This window comes from Mesoplodon densirostris, chromosome 18 (genome assembly GCF_025265405.1).
Source record: "Mesoplodon densirostris isolate mMesDen1 chromosome 18, mMesDen1 primary haplotype, whole genome shotgun sequence".
In the NCBI taxonomy this organism is placed as follows: domain Eukaryota; kingdom Metazoa; phylum Chordata; class Mammalia; order Artiodactyla; family Ziphiidae; genus Mesoplodon; species Mesoplodon densirostris.
The window spans coordinates 8,360,557-8,372,746 of NC_082678.1; positions in this window are offsets into that span (position 1 = coordinate 8,360,557).

The window sequence follows — 12,190 nt, forward strand, 5'->3', positions numbered from 1 at the left end:
GTTAAATAGCAAGTAGAGCATGTGTATCATATGTAGATAGGAATCAGTTCATGTTCGTTTAATCTTTTTTTTTTAAATTTATTTTTGTCTGCATTCGTTTTTTTTTTTTTTTTTTTTTTTGCGGTTCGCGGGCCTCTCACTGTTGTGGCCTCTCCCGTTGCGGAGCACAGGCTCCGGACGCGCAGACTCAGCGGCCATGGCTCACGGGCCCAGCCGCTCGGAGGCATGTGGGATCTTCCCGGACCAGGGCACGAACCCGTGTCCCCTGCATCGGCAGGCAGACTCTCAACCACTGCACCACCAGGGAAGCCCTGTGTTGGGTCTTTGTTGTTGTGCACAGGCTTTCTGCAGTTGTGGTGAGTGGGGGCTCCTCTTCGTTGCGGTGCGCGGGCTTCTCATTGCAGTGGCTTCTCTCTTTTTTTAAAAAAAAATTTATTTTATTTATTTTTGGCTGCTTTTTGGTGCTTCATTGCTGTGCGTGGCTTTCTCTAGTTGCAGCAAGTGGGGACCACTCTTTGGTGCAGTGTGCGGGCTTCTCATTGCAGTGGCTTCTATAGTTGCGGAGCAGGGGCTCTAGGCACGTGGGCTTCAGTAGTTGTTGTACGTGGGCTCAGTAGTTGTGGCTCACAGGCTCAGTAGTTGTGGCATATGGGCTTAGCTGCTCCACGGCATGTGGGATCTTCCCCGGCCACGGCTCAAACCTGTGTCCCCTGCATTGGCAGGCGTATTCTTAACCACTGCGCCACCAGAGAAGCCCTGCAGTGGTTTCTCTTGTTGCGGAGCACGGGCTCTAGGCGCATGGGCTTCAGTAGTTGTGGCACGCAGGCTTAGCTGCTCCTTGGCATGTGGGATCTTCCTGGACCAGGGATCGAACCTGTGTCCCCTGCATTGGCAGGCGGATTCTTAACCACTGTGCCACCAAGGAAGTCCCCGTGTTCAGTTATTCTTTTACTGAATCACTAGACTATAAGAATATGAGGGCAGAATCAATGTCCCTCTAGAGTAGCACTTTTTAGACTTTTAAAAATCATAACCCATAGCAAGAAATACATTTTACATATGTCCCAGATCACATATACTTATAAAAATATATAAGTGAAACAAAAGTTTCTCAAGACAATACTTACGGGCTTCCCTGGTGGTGCAGTGGCTAAGAATCCACTTGCCAATGCAGGGGACACGGGTTCGACCCCTGGTCCAGGAAGATCCCACTTGTTGTGGAGCAACTAAGCCCATGCGCCACAGCTACTGAGCCTGAGCTCTAGAGGCAGCGAGCCACAACTACTGAAACCTGCACGCCTACAGCCCATGCTCCACCACAAGAGAAGCCACCGCAATGAGAAGCCCGCACACTGCAACGAAGAGTAGCCCCCGCTGGCCACAACTAGAGAAAGCCCACACGCAGCAACGAAGACCCAATGCAGCCAAAAATAAATTAAAAAAAGAAGACAATATTTACTCTTTCTACCAGCAATGCACTCTGATCTTTCCTATTTGATTCTCTATTTTCTTTTTAAATGCCGGTTACATCTCACTAATTGATTTTACAACTCACTAATGTATTGTAACTTGCACTTTGAGAAACTGTTCACAAGCGTGTGAAAAGGTATAAGAACAAAAAGCTGGGTTTGAGCCCCACTTCAGCCATTAGCTGTGTGGCCTCAGGCAAATTACTTTGTCTCTCTGGGCTTCATTTTTCTTATCTGGAAAATGAGGAAGTTAGACTTAATGATTCCTTAACTTCCTTCCAGCATTAAGGTCTTTTAGCTCATCAGTATCCCCAGTGCTCCACACATGCCCTCACCCCCCAAATACACTCAAACATAGCCCCCAAGATTGGGCTCGTGTTATCATTGATGGAATGAATATGTCACCTAGGAGGCCAGTCCGATAAAGTGTCATCTAATAAAAATAGTTATTGAAGTTAGTGCTCATCTAACATCCACTTGGAGGAAAAGTCTTATAGCCATTTCACAAATTGTCAGTGCATTTGACCAAATTTGGTCCTTGTCATTACTTATTACCTCTCCAAAGTCTTTATCATGCAGTTAAATGATGATAAGGGCTTGATAATTTACAGCAAACTGTAACCATGATGTTACAAAAAACTTACAAGCAGGTAAGAAAGATGCTATCATTATAGCCCCCCCAACCCCGTTTTTAACAGATGAGGAAACGTACTAGGACCAAGTGTCTTGTCTGGTCACAAAGGTCACACGAGCTGCTAAGTGGCGTTGCTGCATTATGAACCCATGCCTTCTGCTTCCACATCTGAGGCCTCTGTCCCTGAGAACACAGATCCTGGACCACACCATCCCAGAGGTGGCCTGTCTTTCTGCACCTGTGAGGGAGAGGCGAGGCTGTGTGGTTAGGATTTGCTGATGTACCCCAACCCTGCCATGCCATACTCTGAAGCCCATCTGATCTGTGTCCCAGTTATTTTCCTTTCCACTTTAAAATGTGAGTCTCTTCTGAGGGAAAGCCAATCCACGTGTTTCTGAATTGTTTACACTTAATTTCTTCAAATAGCATTCTCTGATGTCCCTGAGCTTCACACAGTTTCTAGAAGACAGGACATTGGGAGATGCTGTGTGAGCAGATCCAGAAGAGATGGCACTCCCAAACACCCGCTTAGGAGAATTATGTCTCCCTTTCTTACAGTTGAGACTGCACCTGTCTTCAACTCCAGATACCAGCTCCAGCTCTAGCCAAGGAGACAGTTAAAACAGCTGGGCCAGCCAGCATGGGACTCCATCCAGAATATAGATTATAATGGAGCAAGGAATGACGTTGGTCCTTGATAGCTTGGTCAGGGCATGAAATAAGGTCCTGTGTGAGAGAAAAGGTGACTCTTTGGTGCTTATTGGCTATCCTAATCATATACTTCAGCAGGAGGGCTTAGATGTTTCCTCTAAGCAAACCTGACTATAACAATAGAAGTGAACTGGGATAACATGACAGGTAGCCCTTGATGGAGGGAATATATGGAGACAACACAGCACTCTAGAAAGTGCTGTGCAGCCAGGCAAACTTGACTTCAAAGCTTGGATCTGACATTAAGCCCAGGCACTTTAGGTACGTTGCTTTACCTCTGTGAATATATAGCATCAGTAAACCACCACTCCAGACTGTTGTAAGAATTAAATGGTATGACAAGACAGTTAATAGACACTTAATAAGTGACAGCTAATGGTTTCATATTATCTGAAATTAAAAGACTGTGTGTTGAATTCCCTCTTAATTCTCATTTAAATCATGCTACAGACACCTGCTGAGTCCAATACGGAAATTTTGATAACCATCCATCAACAATAATTTAATGAGAACGTGACAGTGTAAATCCAGAGCCAGATGCTCTGAGGGTGGACTGGAGAAGAGAAAAAAAAGTAGCAGGACTACAAGGCTGTTGAGGAGACATAACACAAGTCGCAGATGCTTGAGAAAAATCACAAAGCAATTTAGCAGATTAACAGAATCCAAGTTGAGTTTGGGCTACTGGGGATACGGAAGCAAGCTTGGAGGATGCAGAGGCATGCTGGAGTAAGGCCTTAATCAGGAAAGTCTTCTCTGTGATTCTGAACTTGGGCTTGAATTTTAAGCTTCCTTAGTACACGGTAGACATGAAACCTGAGGTTTTATAATAAAAGCTCAATTTTTTGTGTTAAAAATTTATGGATGGGGGAAGGAGAAAAAACTATTTAGTGGGATAGAGTTTCCTTTTAGGGTGATGAAAATGTTTGGGAACCAGATAGAAGTGGTGGTTACTCAACAACGTGAATGTACTAAGTGCCACTGATTTTTCACTCTAAATTGGTTAACTTTAAGTTACATGAATTTCACTTCAATTTAAAAACTTGTGGAGTAATAATCTAAATGAGAAAATAATTTGAAATAGAACAGATATATGTATATGTATAACTGAATCACTCTGCTGTACACCTGAAACTAACACAAAATTGTTAATCAACTATACTCCAATATAAAATGAAAAATTTTTTTAAACTTGTGAAAATAAAAACTAATATTTTTAAAGGAGTAGCCATACCAGATATTAGAATTTTATTTATTTATTTATTGGCCACACCACGCGGCTTGCAGGATCTTAGTTCTCCTACCAGGGATCCAACCTAGGCCCCCACAGTGGAAGCACAGAGTCCTAATCACTGGACCACCAGAGAGTTCCCTAGAAAATATTTTTAAGCTACAGAAATTAAAACAATGTGTTATTGACACAGGAATAGACACTAGATAGATCAAGGGAACAGGGTAGAGTCCAAAAGTAGACTCAAATGTACTTGGGAAATTAGTATTCACTAAATTAAACAGTTAAAATTAGTTCAGAAGAGACTGTTCAACTGTTCAATAAATGCTGTTTAAACAAGTGCTAACTATTTGGGAAAAAATTAAAGCTAGACCTCACAGTTTATACCAAAATGAATTCCAGATGGATTAAAGGATTAAATGCAGGAGAATGGAAGCATGAGAGTTCTAGAAGGAAAATATGGTAGCACTTTGTATAATCCTGGGGTGAGGGTTTTTTTTTTTTTTAAATTGGCTTAACATGAAGCCCTGGAACCAAAAAAAAAAAAAAAAAAAATTGATCAATTTGACCACACACACAAAACACAGAAATGAAAGCACATTCTGTATGGCAAAAATTAATATAAATAAGTTGGAAAGACAAATGACAAATTGGGAGAACATTTGCAACTCTTATGATAGATAACTAATTTCTCCAACATACAAAGACTTTTACAAGTTAATAAGAGAAAGCCAATCATTTCTATTGAAATGAGCAAAAGAATGGATAATTTTTTTTTTTTTTTTTTTTTTTTTTTTTTTTTTTTTTTGCGGTATGCGGGCCTCTCACTGTTGTGGCCTCCCCCGTTGCGGAGCACAGGCTCCGGACGCGCAGGCTCCGGACGCGCAGGCTCAGCGGCCATGGCTCACGGGCCCAGCCGCTCCGCGGCATATGGGATCCTCCCAGACCGGGGCACGAACCCGTATCCCCTGCATCGGCAGGCGGACTCTCAACCACTTGCGCCACCAGGGAGGCCCAAGAATGGATAATTTTTAAAAGAAAACCTGAAAGGTCACTAGATATTGAGAATATGTTTAACCTTATTAGTAATCAAAGAATTATAAATAAAATCAAAAAGGAAAGTGTATTTATTCCTTACCAAATTGATGAAGAAAAAAAAATTTATTCCCAGACAATAGATCCTTTCTGCACTTTTGGTAAAAGTATGTAATAGTACATAGAACTTTCCTGGAGGGCATTTTGGCTTGTGTATCAACATATTAAATGAACTTACTCTTCAACTCAGAAATTCCACTATTATGACTTTATCACTAAGAGTTAATAAGACAAGTGAACAAAAATAAAAGGTGAAAACTGGGGGGAAAAAAACCTAAATGTTAAATCAGGGCTTCCCTGGTGGTGCAGTGGTTAAGAATCTGCCTGTCAATGCAGGGGACACTGGTTTGAGCCCTGGTCCAGGAAGATCCCACATGCTGCAGAGCAACTAAGCCCGTGCCCCACAACTACTGAGCCTGCGCTCTAGAACCTGCGAGCCACAACTATTGAGCCCGTGTGCCACAGTTACGGAAGCCCACGTGCCTAGAGCCCTGCTCCGCAACAAGAGAAGCCACCGCAATGAGAAGCACTCGCACCACAAGGAAGAGTAGCCCTGCTCATCACAACTAGAGAAAGCCCGCACCCAGCAATGAAGGCCCAACCCAGCCAAAAATAAATAAAACTTATTTTTAAAAATCAATCAGTCAATCAGTCGAGGGCTGACCCATATTACTGGGATACTATGCAGTCATTAAAAAAACTATATAATTTGATATAAGCACCATGATATTGGTTGAAAAAAGTAAGTTGCAGAATCATCTTACACCATGACCTTACACTGTGACCTCATTTTTGTAAAAATAAAATTAAAAACTGTATATTGCTTACTTCTGTTTGAATCAAAAGTAAAAATATCTGGAAGGATACATACCAAATTATTAACAGTAAATTCTCTTAGAAGGGAGTGGGGAAGATGGGGGGAAGAAACTTATATTTTACCTTGTGTATTTCTGTAGTGTCTCAAAATGTTTTAAGGAAAGCATGTATTACTATTATAATCAAATAATACAACTGTGAGGATTAATTATAAATTATAGAACATTTGTATAAGGGAATACTTCAAAGGACTATAGATAGATAGATAGATAGATAGATAGATAGATAGATAGACAGACAGATAGGTATCCTTCTAAGTCTATAGATAGAAAGATCTCCATAAAATATTGTCTGGTGAAAATGGGGTACACATCACAGTGTGTCCCCATCACTTTATAACATTTTCCAAAGAAACAATGTAATAACTAAAAGCCCCAAAGGGAGAGGGAATTTTTTTAAATTCTAAATCTAATGAAACACACATGCACAAAGATGTACATGAGTGTGACAGCATATGAACTCACCTACATTAATTGTAAATTGTAATTTCACAATTGTCAGAACAGAAACTAAAAATAAAAGTAATCTTTGAGTACCATCTCATGGAGATATTTACCACTACCATGTTCAATTATGCCCAGTATTCCTGTTTGTGATATGTGGAGGAAAATTAGTATGACATGACATGTACTATTTATCTATTATGCGTGTGTGTGTGTGTGTGTGTTTGTGTGTGTGTGTGTGTGTGTGTGTGTGTGTACACATATACATGGAAGAGAGGGATTGAAGGCTTTGACAGTATGGTGGGATTTCTGGGGATATTTTTCTTTTTTCTTTAACCTATTTGTCTAACCTCTCTACAACAAGCAGTGTTACCTTTGTAAACTGAAAAACATTTTTTTTTTTTTTTTTTTTGCGGTATGCGGGCCTCTCACTGTTGTGGCCTCTCCTGTTGCGGAGCACAGGCTCAGCGGCCATGGCTCACAGGCCCAGCCGCTCCGCGGCATGTGGGATCCTCCCGGACCGGGACACGAACCCGTGTCCCCTGCATCGGCAGGCGGACTCTCAACCACTGCGCCACCAGGGAAGCCCTGAAAAACATTTTTAAGAAAGAAGTGAAAATTAAAGTAAAATGTATGTATATCTTTCAGATTTTTAGTAACTGCTCCCAGCGTGGGCAATTCCTGAAAATGCTTTCTAATAGAGCACTGATCAAAGAATATATCAAGGTCATGATCCATGCAACCCCCTCTTCCCCACCCAAGGTTTGACATTTTCCTAGAGCCAAAAAGAAAGCTCAAACAACAAAAATAAATAATCAAGATGGGGTGTGTGTGAGACTGGGAGTACTGGGTAAACAAAAGCAGTTGAACTCTCCAGGTGAGGTTTGATCTTAATACCCAGTGGGGTGACCTGCAAACATCACCACAATCCCCTTAACTCCCTTTGAAGAGTATTTAGCAGCTCTCACTAGTACAGAAAATAGCTTCCCACCAGGCCTAATCACATGGAGTCCTTCTTTCTCCTAAATTAGAGCAAATAACCGTGTACTACAAAAAAACAAAACATTCTTAGCTCATGTTCCATACAAAAATAGACAACAGATTTGGCCCACAGGTTATAGTTGCAAACTCATCTAATGTGGTCCGATAGATGTGTGATGAGAGCCATGTATGTAACTTAAAATTTTCTAGTAACCCCATGCCAAAACTAGAAAGAAACAGGTGAAATTAATTTTAATAATATATTTTATTTAACCCAGTATATCCAAAATGTTATCATTTCAATGTTATCAATATAAACATTACCAATGAGATATTTTACTTCCCCTTTTTTCATACTAAGTTTCCAAAATCTGGGGTGTATTCTACACTTATAGCACGTCTCTATTCATTCTAGCTATATTCTAAGAGCTCAATAGCTACATATGGCTGGAGGATACCATGTTGGACAGTGCATGCCTTGAACAGTGTTTTCAAACTTTAGCTTGCATCAGAATCACCTGGAGAGCTGTTAAAATACAAATTTCTGGGCCCCATCCCCAGAGCTTCTCATTTAGTAGATTTGGGGAAGGCCCCAAAACTTGAATTTCTAACAAGTTGCTAGGTGGTGTTGATGTTGTTCGTCTGGGGACCACACTTTGAGAACAAATTGTCTAGAAGCTGAGCAGTAGGAGATAGTAGAGAAGCATTAGGAGCTAGGTATATGTAAAAGCAAGAGGTAAAAAATGAACACTAAACAACAATGAGGTACCACTACACACTAAAATGGCCAGAATTCAAAACACTGACATCACCAAATGCTGGCAAGGATGTGGAGCAACAGGAACTTACATTCATTGCTATTGGGAATGCAAAATGATACAGCCATTTTGGAAGACAGTTTGGCAGTTTCTTACAAAACTAAACATACTTTTGCTATGCAATCCAGCAGTCATGCTCCTTGGTATTTAATTTTGTATGTGTCCTAGGAGAGGGCAGGCTGGAGAACTCTGCCTAATTAGGGGTCAGCTCAGAATCTGAGCAGGTTTTAAAGCTTTTGCAATGGAACAACTATTCCCAGGCTCTAACAGAAATTCGGCTGCTGAAAGATTGCAAAATGGAGGTGGGCTGTGTGTTTTCAGGAAGATTCTATAAATCCAGAATCTACTTCCCACCTTAAGGGTACAAAATCATTCAATTTGAAAACCACATCTTTTGAGGAATGTCCTTTAATTTTTTACCTTTTAGAAGGAAGCTTGCTTGCAGCAGTATATCAAAACACAAAGCTTTAATGGAACTTTAAACATGGACCTCTAGTAAGTTCTCAAACTCTGTGGTCCAAATTAAAACTCTGGATATTAATCAAAAAAAAAAAAAAAAGAAGAAGAAGCTGTTTTCCAGTCCCTTGGTGTCAAAAGACACATTCGATAGCCAGGGGATCCCTCAAATTCAAGAGAATTTTAAAGACCTAAAGGAAATTTATAAAGACATCTTTTTAAAAATGTCTTTTTCTGGTGGCACTCATTTATGAATGTTTTCTAACCTCTGGTTCCAATCAAACACTGAGAAATAGCAACTCAGTTTTGGAGAGCCATGTAACAGAGGTATTCAGAACATTTCAATTTACAATGAAAACCCTAGTTCCATGCCTAATTCATAGCTTAAATATCAAATATACCCCCATTAGAATCCATCCAAGAAATAAATGCGATGCTTAGAAAAAGATCAGAATATTAAAAGATGAAAGAGAACGTTAATCCTGACCTTTGAAGGGATAAGAGAAGTATTTGCTATATGAAATGCACATTAATGTTATATTTCATAAATATCAACTCAAGTACCTCCCCCCACTCCTAGTAGAAACATTTACTCAGCAAAGGTAAATGCATGAATTTTTCACGGTCTCATCTCAAACTAAGTAGAAACCTACAAGTTTCCTGGAGCACAGATTAAGAGAGAATGACCTAGAACCCCATCTAACCAGAAGGGGAAAAGCAGAAACAAGCTTACTACCTACCAAGGAAGAAGCTCTAAAACTAATGCTAGAGATCCAGAAAAACACTAATTTGAGTATACGAAAAAGGAAATGTAGTTTTAAATAGCTCTAATAAAGAGCATTTTGTAAGCCTCCCAACAAGCTATTAGAGGTTGAGAAACAGTATCTGGCAGCCCAGTTAATTTCAAAAGTTATAATTTAAGGAGTTGAGTCCTTCAAATCAGAGAAGCCTGTGAAGAATTGCATGGTTGAAATCACAGCAGGTTTGCAGTCCATTTGAATTGTTGGACAAAGAGTCCATTGAGAAGCTGGAAAATTCATTTAATACAGATGTGAGCATATATAACAATTCTGCAGCGATTTAATTATATACTGACTTGAAATTATATGACGGCTTTCTGTGGAGGATTAATTCAGAGTTCTCTCTTTGACATTGAGGTTGTGCCACTAATATTACACCTTGAATTTTCAAAAATAAGCACTTGGGGGCTTCCCTGGTGGCGCAGTGGTTGAGAGTCCGCCTGCCGATGCAGGGGACGCGGGTTCGTGCCCCGGTCCGGGAAGATCCCACATACCACGAAGCGGCTGGGCCCGTGAGCCATGGCTGCTGAGCCTGCGCGTCCGGAGCCTGTGCTCCGCAATGGGAGAGGCCACAACAGTGAGAGGCCCGCGTACCGCAAAAAAAAAAAAAAAAAAAAGAAAAGAAAAAGAAAAGCACTTGGGGACTTCGCTGGTGGTCCAGTGGTTAAGAATCTGCCTTCCAATGCAGGGGATGAGGGTTTGAGCGGGGAACTAAGATCCCACATGCCGTGGGGTAACTAAGCCCTTGCGCCCCAAGGAAAGATCCTGTACCAGCACAACTAAGACCTGGTGCAGACAAAACTAACTAAATAAATAAATATTGTGAAAATAAGTGCTTGATTTGAACTGAAAGTTTTTCTCAGGAGAATAATGAAATACTATTTATTACTCAAAACATTTCTACAGGGCAGGCTGATTTTTTTTTAATGAAACCAACAATTTATTTTTGTTACAAAACAGAAGGTTTAAATATTTGTAAAAGTATAAAAAGGGCTTCACTAATGTAACTGAAGAGTACCACGTTGTACATTGTCTTCCAGTGTTGCAAGAAGAAGAAGAAGGAGAAGGAGAAGAAGAAATTAACCTTTAAATATATTTTGGAGGAGAAAGTCTGCATTCTGCAATAAGTTTTCAGGATGGAATACGTTTAAATTGTTCTTAAAGAATGTTCTTAAATATCTTTTTTTAAAAAAACCAATCATAAATTCAGATTCACTTACTTATCCCAAAAATAGCAAGAAAAAATGAATTTATTACTTGAGGGCACCATAATTCTGAGCTGGATCAAAGTTACTGAAATGTGGTCATCTTATGTAAAGATCTTCCCTGGTTGCTCCTATATAGGAACATTCAATAAATGGAGACAGGTCACCATTTCCCCCAAAACTTTAAATTCAGATGAAGGCAGAGAACACATAAAACAATTATTTGAGTATTTGTAACCCCTTCTCATTTTAGTCTAAGGTTTGTATATATCTTTAGGTAATATTGTGAAACCAATCCCATCTACCTCTCAACATACCCATTCAGAATGAGATCTTCCAAAAAACAAATACAAGAGCTGAAAGAAAGAACTAACTACACACTGAATACTTGTTCTGCTCCATAACCAAAATGTTCCCTTCACTAATGTATTCACTTGAGTTCAATGGAGTGTTACATTTTCCTGTAATATTCATTTCCAAAACAAACCATATCAATACTAAACAAGACAGTACAACCTCAAAAGTGAGCAAAGGACTTAAACAGATATTTTTCCAAAGAACGTACACAAATGGTCAAGAAGCACGTGAAAAGATGCTTAACATCATTAGTCATAAGGGAAATGCAAATCAAAACCACAATAAGATTCGTTACACCTTCTAGAATGGCTATTATTTAAAAAAAAAAAAAAAGGAAAATAACAAGTGTTGGTGAGAATGTGGATAAATTGGGATCCTGGTGCATTGTTGTGGGAATGTAAAATGGTGCAGCTGGTGTGGGAAAGTTTCGTGTGGGAAAGTTTCCTGTGGAAAATGGTAAACAGAATTACCATATGACCCAACAATTCCACTCTTAGGTATATGTATATCCAAAAGAATTGAAAAAGGGAATCAAATAGATATTTGTACACTAATGTTCATAACAATGAAAAGGTGAAAACAATCCAAGTGTCCATCAGCTGATGAATGGACAAAATGTGGTATACACATAAAATGGAATACTATTCAGCCATAAAATGGAGTGAAGTTCTGACACGTACAACAACATGGATGAACCTTTACATTATGTTAATAAGACAGTCACAAAGGGACAAATATTGTATGATTCCACTTATATGAGGTACCTAGAATAGGCAAGTTCATAATGATGGAAAGTAGAATAAAGGTTCCCAGAGAGTGGAGGGAAGGGGAAATAGGAGTTTTTTTTGTTTTTTTTTTTTTGCAGTAAGCGGGCCTCTCACTGCTGTGGCCTCTCCCATTGTGGCGCACAGGCTCCGGACACGCAGGCTCAGCGGCCATGGCTCACGGGCCCAGCCACTCCGCGGCATGTGGGATCTTCCCGGACCGGGGCACGAACCCGTGTCCCCTGCATCAGCAGGCGGACTCTCAACCACTGAGCCAACAGGGAAGCCCAGGAGTTATTTTTTTATTGGGTACAAAGTTTCTGTTTGGGATAATGAAAAATTTCTGGAAATGG